The following is a 19,651-nucleotide window of genomic DNA, read 5'->3' on the forward strand; positions in this document are numbered from 1 at the left end:
ACATCCAAGCAGAGGTTCCCAAGCCTCAATTCTTGATTTCTGTGCACCCACAGGCTCAACACCATGTGAAAGTTGCCAAAGCTTGGGGTTTGTACCTTCTGAAGCCACAACCAGTGCTGTACCTTGGCTCTTTTAGTCACAGCTCAAGCAGCTGGGGCAGAGGCCACCAAGTCCCTAGACTGCACACAGAATGGGAGACCCTGGGCCTGGTCCACAAAACAATTTTTTCCTCCTAGACCTCCAGACCTGCAATGGGAGAGGTGGCTGTGAAGACCTCTGACCTGTCCTGGAAACATTATCCCCATTGTCTTGGGGATTAACATTCCACTCCTTGTTACTTATGCAAATTTCTGCAGCTGGTTGGAATTTCTTCTCAGAAAATAGAATTTTCTTTTCTATTGCATTGTCAGGCTGTCAAACTTTTATGCTCTGCTTCCCTTATAAAACTGAATGCTTTAAGAGCACTCAAGTCACTTCTTGAATGCTGTGCTGCTTAGAAATTTCTCCCATCAGATACCCTAAATCATCTCTCTCAAGTTCAGTGTTCCACAAATCTTTAAGGCAGGCCACTCTCTTTGCTAAAACATAGAAAGGGTCACCTTTGCTGCAGTTTACAACAAGTTCTTCATTTCCTTCTGAGATCACCTCAGCCGGGACTTTATTGTCCATATCACTAACAGCATTTTGAGCAAAGTTATTTAACAAGTCTCTAGGAAGTTTCAAATTTTCCCACATTTTTCCATCTGCTTTTGAGCTCTCCAAACTGTTCCAAATTCTGCCTGTTACCCAGTTCCAAAGTCGCTTCCACATTTTCAGGTATCTCTTCAGCAGTGCCCCACTCTACTGGTACCAATTTACTGTATCAGTTCGTTTTCATGCTGCTGATAAAGACATACCCTAGATTGGGAAGAAAAAGAGGTTTAATGGCATTACAGTTTCAAATGGATAGGGAGGCCTCACGATCATGGTAGAAGGCAAGGAGGGACAAGTCACATCTTACATGGATGATGGTAGGCAAAGAAAGAGAGCTTGTGCAGGGGAACTCCTCTTTCCAAAGTCATCAGATCTAGTGAGACTTATTCACTATTGCGAGAACAGCATGAGAAAGACCTGAATCCATGATTCAGTTACCTTCCGCTGAGTCCCTCCCACAACATGTGGGAATTGTGGGAGTTACAATTCAAGATGAGCTTTGGGTGGGGATACAGCCAAACCTTACACACACACACACACACACACACACACACGCACGCACATTAATAATGGTTGTTGAATTTAGTGTCATACATTTATATATATATATATATACACACACACACACAAATATGTATACATATAAATATATATAAATATAAATATACAAAAATATAAATGGCTGTCCAGTAGCACCAAAAATATATAAAAAACGCCTACAAGGAAGAGTTACACAACTTTTATTAATGACTTCAATGCAATGCACGTATTTCTAGAAATACAAGGTACCAAAATTTACTCATCATAAAGAGAAAATCTAAAAAGACCTATAACAAGCCAAAACGGGAAAGTAGAAGCCAGCTGGCTTTACTACCCACCACCCCAACTACAGAAAATCAAAACCAAATACACATTGCCAAGATTATCACCAGCAATATTCCAGAACTTAAATATGAGGAAAAGACAGTTCCCTGGAACACAGAGAAATGAAAAAAAAAAAAAAAAAAATAGGAGCATATGGTAAGAGAATAAGACTTATATCTGCAACATTCTTTCCCCAGTCTGCCAGGCACCAAGCATACAGAATGTCCTTCCACCCCCAACTCATCAGATTACTACATCAGAAAAAGTAGATCCAGGTAGACGCCAGCTTCTACATCTTTTATTCCCTGATAGAAAACCTATCCCTGCCATAATCCACAGGAATTATTGTGAGGGCCTGAACGGAGAAAACTTCTTGAAAACAGCTACATACAGGGGAGAAGGTGGGACTAGTATCTCCAGGCAGGAAAACTTTCCTATGTGTTTTGGCCAAAGAAGAAGTCAAAACAGAGTGGCTGTCTAGCAGCACCAAGCTACAGAAGATAAGTTTCAGGCCGGGCTCAGCGGCTCACAGCTATAATCCCAACACTTTGGGAGGCTGAGGCGGGCATATCACTGGAGGTCAAGAGTTCAAGAGCAGCCTGGCCAACATGCTAAAACCCCGTCTCTACTAAAAATACAAAAATTAGCCGGGCATGCTGGCGTGTGCCTGTAATCCCAGCTCCTCGAGAGGTTGAGGCAGGAGAAGCACGTGAACCAGGAGGCGGAGGTTGCAGTGAGCCGAGATGGCACCACTGTCCTCCAGCACTACAGCCTGGGTGAGAAGAACGAAACTCCGTCTCAAAAAAAAAAAGGGAGTTTCACAAGTCCTATAGGCACAAACTCCTAGCCAGTTTTCCCACACGGCCAGAATATTCCCTGGGGGACTTCTACCATTCAGGCTAGGCAATGCTCTTACTTTTGCTAGAGCTGAGGTAAACACAGGGTTAAGGTGCCATCTAGTGCTGAAGAGGAGGCAGTGACCTTGGAAAAATATATTCAACAGGTATATTGCAAATAAATCTATATACAAACATATCCAAAAATCGAAACAAACCAAACAGAGAAAACTGTAATAAATAATCCTTCAATGAAGACATAGAAGTAAATGCAGAGTAACAATATAAAACAGGGAACTGTAAAACCCAAACCTCCCAGATAAACAAGGAGACAGAATTATTCTGATGGGAATATGAAAGGCAAGCTCTCTGATCAAAAGTTCAAAATAGCGTGTTTAAGGAAACTCAATAATCCACAAAATAAAAAAGGAAAGCAACAGAAATTCGTCAGAGAAATGTAACGAAAATTGAAATAATTTAAAATATAAAACAGAAATCTTGGAAGTAAAAAGTATATTTGCTATGCTGAAAATTTTATTACAGGATCTCAGAAGCAAAATGGATGAATCACAGGCAAGTCTTACTGAACTTGAGGATAAGCTATTATAAAATACACAGAGGAGAAAAGCGAATGAAAAAGATAAAGAACACATGCAAAATACAGATAATTAAATTACCCCAAAATAAAAAAATAAAAATAAGAATTATTAGGATTTGGCTGGTCACGGTGACTCACGCTTGTAATGCCAGCACTTTGGGAGGCTGAGGCAAGCGGATCACAAGGTCAGGAGTCAGAGACGAGCCTGACCAACATGACAAAACCCCGTCTCTACTAAAAATACAAAAATAAGCCATGTGTGGTGGCACGTGCCTGTAATCCCAGCTCCTTGGGAGACCAAAGCAGGAGAATCTCTTGAACCTGGGAGACGGAGGTTGCAGTGAGCCAAGATCGCTGCACTCCAGCCTGGGCGACGGAGCAAGACTTTGTCTAAAAAAAAGAAAAAAAAATTATTAGTATTCAAAATATAGCTGAGGAAGAGCAAGGAATAAAAATTGTATTCAAAGATTAATAACAGAAAATGTTCCAAAATTTGAAAAAGATGTAAATATCCAGACACAGAAAGGTAAGAGATTGCTGGATTCAACACAAATAAAACTACATGAAGGGATGTAATAATCAAACTCTCAAATGTCAAGAGAAAAGAGAGGATTCTAAAAGCAGCAAGAGATAAGAAGCACATATATAAAGGGCTCCAATTTGTCTGGAAAAAAGCTTCTTAATAACTAACATTCCACCATAAGGATGGAATGGGATAGCATGTTTAACATGCTAAAAAACAAGACTGCCAAACACAAATATAGTGTCTAGAAAAGCTATCTTTCAAACATGAAGGAGAGACAAAGTCTTTTCCAAACGAAAACTGAGCGAACTCTTTACCACCAGACCCATCTTAAAAAAAAAAAAAAAGCTACAGTTATTCAATCTGAAAAAAAGCAAAAAATAAAATAAAATAAAAAAGCTACTATGCAAATACAAACCACTTGAAGGCATAAAACCTAGTGGTAAAAGTAAATACTGAAAAAAAAAACCTCAGAATATTCTAACACTATAATTATATGTGTAACTCACTCATAATTGTATCATGAAGACTAAAAGGCAAATCTATCAAAATCAATAATATCGACATCAATCTATAAAGAGATAGACAATATAAAATTACATAAATTGGGCCGTGTATGTTGGCTCACGCCTGTAATCCCAGCACTTTGGGAGGTGGAAGCGGGCGGATCACGAGGTCAGGAGATCGAGACCACGGTGAAACCCTGTTTATACTAAAAAATACAAAACATTAGCTAGGGGCAGTGTAGCGGGCGCCTATAGTCCCAGCTCCTCTGGAGGTTGAGGCAGGAGAATGGCGTGAAGCCGGGAAGGAGCTTGCAGTGAGCCGAGATGGCACCACTGTACTCCAGCCTGGGCGACAGAGCATTAAGATGTTTTCGTAAGTCTCACAATAACCACAAAGCAAAAACATATCATAAATATACAAAGAAAATCACTGAATTAAAACATACTTTCAGAGGAAATATCTTAACCAAAAAAAAAAAAAAAAAGGCAGTAATAGAGGAAGAAAGAAAGAAAGGTGATACAATACAACTAGACAATAAGTAAAAAATGGCTTTGGTAAATCCTTACCTATCAATAAGAACTTTGAATGTAAATGTATTGAATTACCCAATAAAAAGTTATAGAATGGCTGAATGAATAAACAAGACCAAACTATATGTTGCCTTTGAAGAAAACTGATTCATCTATAAAGAAAAACAAAGACCAGAAGTGAAGATAGGGAAAAACACATTATAAGGAAATAGAAACCAAAAGAACAGGAGTAGCTACACTTACATCAGATAACATAGGCTACAAGTCAAAGACTATAAAAAAAAACTACAAAGGTCACTATATAATGATGAAGAGTTCAACCTAGCTACAGCATATAACAAACAGGTATCTGTGTACCCAGCACAGAATTCAAGTATTTAAAGCAAACACTAATACATCTAAAAAGAGAGATGGACTCTAATACAATGATAGTAGGGGTTATTAACATTACACTTTCAGTAATAAACAAATCATCCAGACAGAAAATCAACAAAGAAACATCAGAGTTAAGTTACACACTTGACTAAATAGGCCTAACTTAAATTGACAAAATATTTCACCTAACTGGTGCTGAATACACATTCTTTAAACAAGATGTGAAACATTATACAAAACAGATCATATGCTAGGTCAGGAAACAAGTTTCAACAAATTCAAGAGTCCAAATTACATCAAGTGTATTTACTGAACACAAAGAAATAAAATTATAAATCAATAAGAAGAGAAATCTTAGAAACCACACAAGCACATGGAAATTAAACAACATGCTCTTGAATGACCATTGGGTCAAGGAAGAAATTAAAAAAAAAAAAAATCTTGAAAGAAATGAATACAGAAACACAACATAACAATATCTATAACATACAACAACAGCTGTGCTAAGGTGTATGTTTATAGCATTAAACATCTACATCAAAAAAATTTAAATTAACAACTTTATGATGCAACAAAGAGAAATAGAAAAGCAAAAACAAATCAAACTTGAATTTAGCAGAAGGAAAACTTTAGTAATAATCAGAGCGGGAAAAAAGTGAAATTGAGATTAAAAACACAATACAAAAGATCAATTAAAAGACAAGTTATTTTAAAAATATATGCAAAATTGATAATTCTTAAGCTAGACTATGAAATATAGAGAAGATAAAATATATAAAATTAGAAATGAAAAAGAACTCATAACCACTGATATCACAAACACACAAAAAATCATTACAAACTGTTATGAACAACTAACTATACACCAAAAAATTGAAAACCTGAAAGGCATGAATAAATTGTTTGACATATAAAACTTACCAAGATTAAATCTTGAAGAAGTAGAAAACCTGAACAAACCAATAAAAATTAATCCGGTAGTGTATTAGTTCATTTCCATGCTGTTGATAAAGTCATACTCGAGACTGGAAAGAAAAAGAGGCTTAATTGGATTTACAGTTCCACATGGCTGGGGAGGCCTTGGAATCATGGCGGGAGCGAAAAGGCACTTCTTACATGCAGACAGAAAGAGAAAATGAGAAAGAAGCAAATGCAGAAAACCTTGATAAACCCATCAGATCTTGTGAGACTTATTAAGACAACCCACCATGATTCCATTACCTCCCCTTGGGTCCCTCCCATGAGACATGGGAATTCTGGGAAATACAATTCAAGTTGACATTTGGGTGGGGACACAGCCAAACCATATCATATAGAAAAAGTAGTAAAATGTCTCCCCAAAAATAAAATAAAATAAAAATAAAAAATAAATCCCAGAACTCGGTGACTTCCTTGCTGAATTTTACTGAACAATTAAAGAAGAACTAATACCAATTCTACTCAAAGTGTTCAAACAAATTGATGAGGAAGCAATACTTCCTAACTCATTCTCTGAATCCAACAATGACCTAATACCAAAACCAAACAAGGACAAAACAAAAAAAGAAAGCTACAGGCCATGGCCGAGCAGGTGACTCACACCTGTAATCCCTGCACTTTGTGACGCCGAGGTGGACGCATTAACTGTTGTTGGGTTTTCGAGACCAGTCTGGCCAACGTGATGAAATCTCGTTTCTACTAAAAATACAAAAAGGGCTGGGCTCGGTGGCTTACGCCTGTAATCCCAGCACTTTGGGAGGCCGAGGCGGGCGGATCACAAACTCAGAAGATCAAGACCATCCTGGCTAACACGGTGAAATCCCGTCTGTACTAAAAATACAAAAAAAAAAAAAAAAAAAAAAAAAATTAGCCAGGCATGGTGGCCGGCACCTGTAGTCCTACCTACTCAGGAGGCTGAGGCAGGAGAATGGCCTGAATCTGGGAGATGGAGCTTGCAGTGAGCCAATATCACACCACTGCAATCCAGCCTGGGTTACAGAGTGAGCCTCCGTCTCAAAAAAAAAAAAAAAAAAAAAAAAAATTTGCTGGGCGTGGTGGCACACTTCTGTAATCACAGCAACTTGGGAGACTGAGAATCACTTGAACATGGGAGGTGGAGGTTGCTGTGAGCTGAGATGGCACCATTGCACTCCAGCCTGGGCAACAGAGTGAGACTCTGTCTCAAAATAATAAAAAGAAAGAAAGACAGAGAGAGAGAGAGAGAGAGAGAGAGAGAGAGAGAGAGAGAGAGAGCTACAGACCTACATCCTTGATTAACGTATATGCAAAAATCTCAACAAAATACTAGCAAACTGAATTAAACAACACGTTAAAAAGATCATCCCACAATTATCAAATGGGATTTATCCGAGGGATGCAACGATAGTTGAACATAAGCAAATCAATAAAAGTGATACATTTCATTAACAGAACCAATAACAAAAAATGATTATTTTAATAGATTCTAAAAAGAATTCAATGAAATAAAATTCGATATTCCTTTTATCATAAAAACATTCAACAGAATGTGTATGGATGGAATGTACCTCAAAAGAGTAAGGCTGTATATAATATACTCATAGCTAACATTATACTGAATGAAGAAAAATTGAAAGGCTTTTCTGCCACTTTCCCCACTTTTATTCAGCATAACACCAGAAATCTCATCCAGAGCAATCAGATAAGAGAAATAAATAAGGAAAATTGAAAAGGAAGATGTCAAATTTTCTTTGTTCCCAGCAGACATGATCATATACTTAGAAAACTCTGAATACTCCACCAAAACACTGATACAATTAATTTTTAAAATTCAACAAAGTTGCAGGTTATAAAATCAACAGAATAATCAGTAGTGTTTATAAATGCCTACAATGAACAATCTGAAACAGAAATCAAGAAAGCCGTTTTATCTAAAATAGCTACAAAAATATACAACACCTGGAAATATATTAAACCAGAGAAATAAATGATTTCTACAAGAAAAAACTATAAAACACTGAGGAAAATAGTTGACAAAAAAATGGAAAGATTATTCCATGCTCATGGATTAGAAAAAGTGAATTGATAAAATGTCCAGTACCTAAAGCAATCTATAAAGCCAACAAAATTCCAATCAAATTGCCAATGACATTCTTTACCGAAAAGCTAAAAAAAATTGAAAATTTATATCAAACCACAAAAGACCCAGAAGAACCAAAATATACTACTAACTTATAGTAATCAAAACAGCATCACACTGGCATAAAAACAAACACATTGACTAATGAAATACATTACAGAAACCCAAAATAAACTCATGCATTTATACCTAAGGCATTTTTGACAAAGGTACCATTGGGGAAAGGACAGTCTCTTCAATAAATTGTGCTGGGAAAACCATATAACCATATGCTGAATAATTAAATTGGACCCCTGTATCTCAGCATATATAATAATCATATCAAAAAGAATGAACAGCTTAAATCTAAACTTCAAACTATAAAAATGTTAGGTGAAACATTGAGGAATTGCTCCAGGATATTGGTCTGAGGAAGATATATTGAGTAAGACCTCAAAAGTACCAGCAACCAAAGCAAAAATTAACAAACAGGATTATATCAAGATAAAAAGTTGTACACAGCAAAGGAAGCCATCAACAAAGTGAAGACATGGCCCACTGAATGGTAGAAAATATTTACAAACTATTCATATACCAGCTATTAATAACAAAAATATAAAAGAAACCCAAATAGCTCATTTGCAAAATAAATAAATGATGCAATTTAAAAATGAGCAAAAGGTCAGACATGATGGAACAAGCCTGTGATCCCAACGCTTTGCAAGGCCAAGACAAGATAATCACTTAAGCTCAGGAGTCTGAGACCAGCCCTGGCAACAGAGTAAGACCCTTCTCTATAAAAATAAATAACTCACCGTGCATGGTGGCATGTGCCTGTAGTCCCAGTCACTTGGGAGACGGAAGTGGGATAATCACTTTTGCCTTGGCGGTAGAGGATGCAGTGAGTCATTGTCATGCTACTGCATTCCTGTCTGGGTGACAAAGCAAGACATTATCTCAAAATAAATAAACAACAAAAATCTAAACAGATATTACCTGAATAAAGACATGTGGACGACTAACAGCTTTATTTTAAAAATACTCAACATCACTAATCATCAGGGAAATGAAAATTAAGACCACAGTGAGATATCATCTCACCCCCAGTTGAAATGACCTTTATCAAAAATGCAGGCAATAACAAATGCTGGCAAGAATATGGAGAAAGTGGAACACTCGTACACAGTTGGTAAGGATGTAAATTAGCCTGACCACTATGAAAAACAGTAAGAAGTTTCCTCCACAGTCTAGAAATAGAACTAACATATGGGCTGGGTGTGGTGGCTCACACTTATAATTCCAGCACTTTGGGAGGCCGAGGTGGGAGGATTGCTTCAACACAGGAGACACAGGTTGCCAAAATAAATAAAACCAATATATCTGCATTCCCATGTCTATTGCAAAACTATTCACAGTAGCAAACATGTAGAATCAACCTAAGTGCTCATCAAAGGATGAATGGATAAGAAATTTTGTATATATACACAATGGAATACTATTCAACCATAAAAAAGAATGAAAACGTGTCATTTGTTACAATATGGATTGAATTGGAGGTTGTTATATTAAGTGCAATTGGGCAAGCACAGAAGGACAAAGATTACATGTTCTCCCTCCTATTTGGGAGCTGAGAAAGTGCATCTCATGAAGATAGTGAGTACCTTGGCACTTATCAGAGTCCAGGAAAGGTTGGGAGAAGGGAAGTGAAGAGAGGCTGATAATGGGTACAAAGTTCAGATAGACAAAAAAACAAAGAAACAAACAAACAAAAAAACTAGTGTTTGATAAATCACAGAGTGACTATAGTAAATGACAAGTTATTGTATATTTAAAATACCTAATAGTAAATAATTCAAATGTTCCCAGCATTCATAAAAATAAAAGTTTAATGGGATAGATACCCCAGTTACCCTGATTTTGTTATTAGACATTAGATGAATGTTTAAATATCACATGTACCCACAAAATATGTACATCTCTTCTATATCAATAAAAAATTAAGAACTATTAAAAACAGACTTACAACAGTGAAAGAGATTCATTCAGTAATGAAAAGACTTCCAACAATTTAAAGCCCAGGCTCAGTTGAGTTCACTGGTGAATTCTGTCAAACATTTGAAGAATATTTAATTCATATAACTAAAATTTAATTAGAAACATTAATGTCAATTATTCACAGACATTTTCAAAAAATAGAAATGGAGGAATCCTTCAAAATTTATTCTATGAGGCCTGCTTTTACTTGATATTAAAACCTGCAAAAGACATCACAAGGAAAGAAAACTACAAACCAATGTTCTTATAAATGTAAATTAAAAATCTTAAATAAAACATTAGAAAACCACATTCCGGCAACATATAAAAAGATTATATACCACTACAAAGTGAGATTTATTCAAAGAATAAAAGTTTATGTCAACGTACAATTATCAACCATTGTAATAAGATATTATAAATAATGAGATAAACACCATATGAGCCTCTCAACAGACCCAGTAAAAAGCTTTTAATAATATTCAGTATTATTTCAAGATAAACTCAATAATCCAGGAATAGACTTTGTCTAACAGATAAAGCTATCTATTTTATAAACTCACCTTTAACATATTCGCTATTGCCGCCGGGCGCGGTGGCTCAAGCCTGTAATCCCAGCACTTTGGGAGGCCGAGACGGGAGGATCTCGAGGTCAGGAGATCGAGACCATCCTGGCTAACATGGTGAAACCCCGTCTCTACTAAAAAATACAAAAAACTAGCCGGGCGAGGTGGTGGGCGCCTGTAGTCCCAGCTACTCGGGAGGCTGAGGCAGGAGAATGGCGGGAACCCGGGAGGCAGAGCTTGCAGTGAGCTGAGATCCGGCCACTGCACTCCAGCCTGGGCGACAGAGCGAGACTCCGTCTCAAAAAAAAAAAAAAAAAAAAAAACATATTCGCTATTGCTAAAACACTGTACTACTAAGATATGAACAATTCAATATTGAATTAGAATAAAACCCAAGGAATGACACTATGTTAATTTAGGACTTACTATAAATCTGCAGTAAGTATACAAGAAAATGTGGTAATCATTAAGAAAAAAACAAACAGAAAAATAGACTAAAAATAATGGAAAGTCCAGAAATAGTCCTACAAAAATAAAATTACTTGGTCTTTAGGAAAAAGAGCAGATGAAATACAGTGTGAAAAAGATAGTATTTTCAATAAATGGCACTCGAAAAATTGAACATCTATATACAAAAATAAATCTAGAAACAGATCTTATAGCCTTCAAAAATTAATACAAAAGTAACCATAAGCATAAATCTGAAAGGCAAAAGTACAAAACTCCCAGCAGATAACATAGGAAAAAATACACATGACTTTGGGTATGGTATTGGTTTCTTAGATACAACACCAAAAACAAAAAATAAAATCTTGAAATAAATAATTGATTATCTTTTTTATTAAAATAAATATTTCTGGTGTATGAAAGGCGATGTCAAGGTAATGAGGGTAAGAAACAGAGTGAGAGAACACAATTCCAAAAGGCATATGTGAGAAAAGACTCATTCAAAATGTACAAAGAACTCTTAACATTCAACATTATGAAAATGAACAACCTAGTAAAAATTAGCACACACCTCAGCAAAGAAGATATACAGATGACATGTATATAGATGTCCAGCAGCATATCTCATTAGGGACATACAAATTAAAAAACAGTAAGATAACATTATACATCTAATAAAATATCCAACATTTAAAAATCTGGTACCAAATGCTGGGCAAAATGTGGAGCAACAAGAACTCCCTTTCATTGGCGATGGGAATGCAAAAAGTATAGCCATTTTGGAACAAGTTTGGCAGTTTCTTACTAAACCGAACATGCTATTACAAAACAATTCAGTAATCATGCTTCTTAGTATTTACCCAAATAAACTGAAAACGTATGTACACAGCAACCTGCACGCAGATACTTTATTCATGATTGCCAAAACTTGGAGGAAATCAAGATGTCCTTCAGTAGGTGAACGAATAAACAGTTGCACATGTAAACAATGGAATATTACAAACTGTCAAGTCAAGAAAAAACATGGAATTTTTTTTTTTTTTTTTAAGTAGACATGGAGGTTTTGCCATGTTCGCCAGGCTGGTCTCAAACTCCTGACCTCAAATGATCTATGTGCCACAGCCTCTCAAGTTCCTTGGATTACAGAGGTGAGCCACCATGCCTGGCTGGAAGATCTTTAAATGAATATTACTAAATGAAAGAAGTGAATCTGAAAATGTTTCATATTGTATGTTTTAAACTATATGACATTCTGGAAAAAATAAAACTATGGAGTCATAAAAAAGGTCAGTGGTTGCCAAAGGTTGGGGAAAAAGAGATATAAATAGACAGATAACAGAGGATTCTTAAGACTGTGAAACTACACTTTTTAATACTAGAATGGTGCACACGTGTAATTATACATTTCTCAAAAACCATGTATGTCTAGAGAAACATTTATGTAAACTATGGGCTTTGGGTAATAACAATGTCTAATTGTAGGTGAAACAAAACATACCATTTTGGTGCTGGTTTCCACATGAGAGAGGTTGCATACATGTAAGTAGGATATGGGGTTCTCTGTACTTCCTGGTCAATTTTGCTGTTAACCTAAAATTGTTCTATAAATAAAATCTATTTTTCAATAGGCAAAGTAGATATTTCCCCAAATAATATACACAAATGGCTAATAAGCACAAGAAAAGATGTTAATCATCATTAGTTATTATGAAGTCACAAATCAGAAGCACATGAGATGCCACTTTACACCCATTAGTATGAGAGTAACAGAAAAGACATGCAATATTCTCCACCAAGTTAAAGAAATATAAAATAAAAGGTAAGTATATTTTATGTAACTCTATGAAATAGTAACAGTAGATCAGGAGCTATGAGCACTCTTTTTTTTAAGTTAGAACTTACAGCTGAAAATACATGTCCTGCCAAAGATCAAAGAGATAGTAAAGCTAACCAAATGTTGGCAAGAACATGTAGAAATCAGATAGCTCCTAAGTTGCTGATGGAAGTCAGCACATCAAAAACATTTTTGTGCCTGGGGCGGGCACTCAGGCCTATAATCCCAGCACTGTGGGAGGCCTTAGGCAGGTGAGCCACCTAAGGTCAGGAGTTCAAGACCAGCCTGACCAATATGGTGAAACCCCGTCTTTACTAAAAATACAAAAAATTAGCTGGGCATGGTGGCATGCGACTATAGCCCCTACTCAGGAGTCTGAGACAGGAGAATTGCTTGAACCCGGGAGATGGAGGTGGCCGTGAGTCAAGACCATGCCACTACACTCCAGCGTAGGTGACAGACAAAAAAAAAAAAAAAAAAAAAAAAAAAAAGAGAGAAAGAAAGAAGAAAGAAAGAGAGAAAGAAAGAAAAGCAAGAAAAATACATGTTTGCTGAACTGAGGAAGTCAGACATTGAATTGCTATGGCCCCAAACTACAACTACAAAATATGTACCTAAAATAATTGAAAACACATTTGCATGTAATAACTAGTGCATAAATGTTTATAGCAACCTTATTCATAACAGTCCAAGAGTAAAAACAACACAAATGTTAATCAAGAATATATGCATGTGCCTATCTATCTACCTACCTTAAAAATGAATAAAGCATTAATACATGTTACAATGTTAATGAAACTTGAAAACATGGTAAGTTCAAGAATTCAATGAAAACAAATTTTCTTATCATATGATTTAGTTTACATGAAATCTTCAGAACAGGCAAAATTGTAGAGATAAAAGTTAGATTAGTTGATGGAGGTAGGAATGGTGTGTGACTAGAATTTGGTACAGATTTTGGGGGACATGCTAAGGTTTGAAGTGTGCTCTAAAAGTTTGTGTGGGAAACTTAATTTCTCTGTCCTCATAAATAGATTAAAGGGTTAATAAGGGCTCTATTCCCATAAATAAATTAATGTCATTTTGACAAGAGTGAGCATATTTCCCGGGAATGGCTTTGTTGCAGAAGTGAGCTCTCATTGGTTTTCTTGTTCTTGCCTTTTTGCTTTGTAATCCCTCCTTTATATCATGACACAGCGAGAATTATCTCACAAGATGCCAATGCCATGCTCTTGGACTTCCCAGTCTCAAGAAATTTAAGCTAAATAAACCTCTATTCTTTATGGAGTACCCAGTCTGTATTATTCTGTTACAGCAACATAAAATTGACTAAGACAGAATGTGAGGAGTTGACAATAATATTTGAGAATTAGAGAGTGGTGAGCGTTTCACAAGCTTGTAAATAGCTAAATATACTGAAAGACATGCATTAAAGGGGAGTAATATTTATGGTAAATAAGATACAATCTACATATGTATATGTACACATTTATATATAAATAAACATATATATAAATTCATATATTTATATATACATATATACATATAAATTCATATATTTTATATATACATAAATACATATATAATTTATATATACATATATGCATTTATATATAAATGTGTACATTTATGTATACATATGTACACGTACATATAAATTTATACCTGAATTTATATATAAATGTGTACATATACATACACATATGAATATATACCTATATGAATATACATGTACACATGCATATACAGGCACTCTTGTTTTCTTCATAAACATTCTCGCATATGAAGAGAGAGCATCATTTTGATGTAGCTTTCGAATCAGTCTTTCTGGGTTTGAATACAGGACATCCATTTCCTAGTAATATGATAGTAATGTAATCATGTAACCTCCTTAAGTTTCAATTTCATCATCCATAAACTAGAAAAGAAAAATGCTATTCTGTTAAGATTTTTCTGAAAATTTCAGTATATGTTAATAAAAGATCTTCCAATCCACAGACATTAGATATCATTCAATTTATTTTTGTCTTCTTCAGTTTCTTTTTTTTCTTTTTTTTTTTTTTTTTTTGACACGGAGTCTCACTCTGTCGCACAGGCTGGAGTGCGGGTGGCGTGATCTTGGCTCACTGCAAGCTCCGCCTCCTGGATTCACGCCATTCTCCCGCCTCAGCCTCCCGAGTAGCTGGGACTACAGGCGACAGCCACCACGCCCGGCTAATTTTGGTTGTGTATTTTTAGTAGAAACGGGATTTCACTGTTTTCGCCAGGATGGTCTTGATCTCCTGACTTCACGATCCGCCCGTCTTGGCCCCCAAAGTGCTGGGATTACAGGCGTGAGCCACTGCGCCCGGCCTTCTTCCATTTCTTTAATCAATGCCTTATCATTTTCAGTATACAGATTTTTCACCTCTTTGCTTAAATTTTTTCCTATGTATTTTATACTTCTTGATGAAATCATGCTTTTATTTTTCCACCAGTTTGTTGTCAAAGTATAGAAACACAATTTATATTTGTATGATGATTTTGTAAATTGCAGCTTTTCTGAGTTTATTCATTATAATGTCCATAATACAGAAAGCAATCTGTAGATTTCAGTGGCCTTTTTCCAAAAAAAGAGTCAATCCAAAAGTTCATATGGAAGCACAGACACACACACACACACACACGAACATGAGTAGTGAAACCAATCTTGGAAAGAAGAAAACTGGAACTATCACACTGCCTGATGTCAAACTAAATTACAAACTTGTAGTAATCAAAAGAAGATGGTGCTGGCATAAAATGAGACATACAGTCCAATGGAACAGAATACAAAACTAAGTAATAAGCTAACCAATATGTGATCAATTAATTTTTTGACAAGGACAGCTATAAAATAAAATGATGAAAGGAAACCTCGTCAATAAATTGGACTGAAAAAAACTGACTATCTGCATGCAAAATGAAATTGGACCTTTGTTTTACATTGCATACAAAAATTAACCAAAAATAAATTACATATTGAAATATAAGATCTAAAACCATAAAGCTCTTAAAGAAATCATGGAAAAAATGTCCCTGACAATTTTTTAAATATGACATCAAAAACACAAACAACAACAACAACAAAATAAACAACAGACTACACAAAACTAAAAGTTTCTGCACAGCAAAGAAAATAAAAAGACAATCTACAGAATGGGAGAAAATATTTGCAAAACATGTACTTGATAAGAGATCAATATGCAAAATAGATAAATCTTACAAAACCCAACAGCAAACAACAAACAAATAACCCACAACCATCCCAATAAAAAAAATGGCCAAAATGTCTGAATAGGCATGTTTCCAAAGAAGATGAACAAATTGTCTACAAATATATGAAAGCTTCTCACCATCACTCATTATCAGAGAATGCAAGTTGAAACCACAATGAGGAATCACTTCACACTTGTTAGGATGGTTATCGCTAAAAAAAAAAAAAAAAAAAATGTTGGTGAGGGTGTGGAGAAAAGGTAACCCTGTACACTGCTGATGGGAATGTAAGTTGGTAGAATCATATGAAAAACATTAAGAAAATGTCTCAAAAAAATTAAGAATAGAACTCTCATACAGTCCAGCATATATTCTGGGCATATATCAAAGGAAATAAGTATCTTAAAGAGTATCTGTATCTTCCATGTTTATTGTGATATTATTCACAATAGAAAGATACGAAATCGCCCTAAGTATCCATCAATAAATAAATGTATAAAGGAAATGTGGTACATATATAATGAGATATTATTCAGCCATGAAAAAAGAATCTTGTTATTTGTGAAAACACAGAGAACCTGAAGTATGTTATGCTAAGTTAAATAAACCAGACAGATAGAAGCAGAGTAGAATGGTGGTTACCAGGGGTATCAGAGCAGGTAATCATAAGATATTGGTTAAAGTATAAAACTTTCAGGTGAATAAAAACATTGTGGGGATCTAATATACAACATAGGCGATGATGGATATATTAATTAATTAGACTGTGGTAATCATTACACAATAATACACACATCAAATAATCACATTGTATACCTTCAATATATATAACCTTTATTTTTCAATTAATTATTTAAAAATAAATACATAAATTAACAAATATTTGAATGTCTTAGTGAAGTATCAATTCTTACTTTTATGGGAAGAATTATGTCCTATTAGTATTGGATATTAAAGCTTCATCACAATAGATGCTGCACACAATTTAGCCATTTATACCATTTCTTCAGAGTAAAGTTCCATGACAGAGAATCAATCCAGAGTTTATTCTTTTGCTAAATAACCACATTTTTGGTCAGAGAAAAAGGGCTATCCAATGACTAATTTGACAAAAAATACTCCCTGATTTAAAGGATTTCAATAGTGTCTACTTAACACTTGTGAAGCCTATCTATTGATAACTTTATGAAAGTATTGATTTTAAAATATTTTAGTCCAAATAATACTTTAGGGTGTTTGATAAATTTTAAGCTTCTTTAAAAGTATCTTCAATAATACTAAACATAAAATATCAAGTTTTCTATAATTTAAGGTATTCATTATTCTATTGTCACCAGAAGCTGATAGATTTGTTTGCCAATTTAGAGAGAAAGAACACTTAAAATGCCAGGTAGATCCAAAGGATACTTATTTACATCACTGTAGCCTAAAGAGGACAGAAATAATATTCTTCATCATTTAATTCATCCCTAGTACATTGCACGCACTGCTGTCTACTTTGAGATGCTACAAAATTTTGACTTGTATAGAGTAGTAAGTTTTATCTTCATTCAATTTAGACTTCGGTGAACAACATAGTGGTAGGGGATCTAAGAGGAAATGATGACACAAACTTTAATATCTTGCCTGAAAAGAATCTTGGGCAAACACTGAACTGATTGTGTTTGTTGTGAAGTGTCACGCATTTGACTGTCAATCAATTGTTCTAGTTGTCATTAGAACCATTTTACGGAATAAAATACCATTCAACATCAATTCAGTGAGAAAAAGAAAAGTTGATTTTTAATCAAAAGAGGAAAGCTGAATTTTTTGAGAGACCTGTTGTGCTTTGTTACTCTCTAGCTAGAAACTTACAGTTAATTAAACCCTCCAGAAATATTTCATTTTGTTTATATACTAAAGATACAAAAATACCTTAAAGCGTCATTGAGATAATTAAATTTTATCATATATATAAAATGTGTTTGCAATTTTGCAAAACACCCTATAAACATATGATGCATGATATAAAAGTTACAAAATAGTTGCTTGATGTATGTATAAATTAGTTACTTTTACAATGGTACTGATACGTTTTCTGGGTCTGAAAGGGCATTCACTCTTTTGAACTTGCTGAAGATTTTCTAATTTTTCAGGGCAACTTTAAGCACGCTGTTTTGTTTGAAAATTCCTCAGAAATTATAACTTTGAACACTCATACACATATATTTTCTCTACGAATACATGTGACTATGTATTTTAAATTAATTTCTGGGCTTGGAGCAGTGGCTCATGACTCTAATCCCAGCACTTTGGAGGCTGAAGTGGGAGGATCACCTGAGATTAGGAGTTCAAGACCAGCCACCCCAACATGATGAAACCCTGTCTCTATTAAAAATACAAAAAATTAGCTGGACGTGTGGTGGGTGCCTATAATCCCAGCTATTTGGGAGGCTGAGGCAGGAGAATCATTTGAACCCAGGAAGCGGTGGTTACAGTGAGCCGAGATGGCTCCATTGCACTGTAGCCTGGGCAATAAGAGCAAAACTTTGTCTCAAAAAACAATAACAATTTTTGACTTAAATAGCTGTGATCTTCAACTTGATGCTTACTTCTGAAGGCAAGAACCATAATTTAGAAAGTTTGGTTGCTTCTATAGTGTCAGGAATGCTTTCAGCATTAATGTTTCACATAATGCTAGGTTGGCTAATATTTGTTATTGATTAAATATGGACTCAAAATTACCGTTGCTTTTACAATATTAATCTAAGTACTGTGGAAAATTAGACAAAGAGATGCACTGCCCATTGATTTGGTAAATGTACTATTTTCTATTCGAAGCAGAAAAGAGAAATAAAAAGAGTTTACAGTCACATTTAAGGAGATGTTGGTCAAAGGATCTGTAACTATAATTAGATAGCAGGAATAAGTTAACGGGATCTACTATATAGCATGGTGCTCATAGTTAAGGACAATACATTGTGTTATTAAAACATGTTGACAGTGGATGTTGTGTTCTCAGTAAAAAGATGATAACTCTACACGGGAAAGCATTTGTTAATTAACTAGATTTACCACCATGTGCATATACTTCAAAACATTATGTTACACATGATAAATGCATACAATTGTGTGTCAATAAAATTAATTAATTGAAAATATTTTAAGGTTTTTATTATGGTCTACTTTAATTTTTCTGAATTTTGACTTAGTACAAAGAAATCTGGAGTGGCTGCACATCCCTTAGAGCTTCATATGGATCCATTACATTAGAGACATGAGGTTGATTGGCAGGATGAGTGAGAAGTGGCTAGCTTACTGGAAGTCTTTATGAGATATAGCACTCCAGAGAGTATAAAATAAGCTCTATGAAGAATCATGGATCTAAAACTACATCAAATTTGGGGGGTTAAAGTGGTAGACAGTGTGCTGGGACATCCTTTTCAAGATAAAAAATATTGCAACTTTATACACCAAAGCAGTGCCAAAATTGGTGGGGCACTTTGAATCCTGGAGGCAGTACATTGCACATCAAGAATAATACCTGGATCATAT

General features: G+C 35.1%; 1 long non-coding RNA gene across 1 annotated transcript; it reads right to left on the bottom strand.

The window, feature by feature from the left end:
* Positions 1–1,416: 1,416 nt before the first annotated feature.
* On the bottom strand, positions 1,417–5,955 carry LOC141410222 (uncharacterized). The gene is made up of 2 exons (XR_012434448.1): positions 5,848–5,955; positions 1,417–3,381 (listed from the first exon to the last, which is right to left on the bottom strand). It is a non-coding gene; the product is annotated as an uncharacterized lncRNA (long non-coding RNA).
* Between the last annotated feature and the right edge of the window lie 13,696 nt (positions 5,956–19,651).

The sequence above is a fragment of the Macaca fascicularis genome, chromosome 4, assembly GCF_037993035.2.
Source record: "Macaca fascicularis isolate 582-1 chromosome 4, T2T-MFA8v1.1".
NCBI classification, from domain to species: domain Eukaryota; kingdom Metazoa; phylum Chordata; class Mammalia; order Primates; family Cercopithecidae; genus Macaca; species Macaca fascicularis.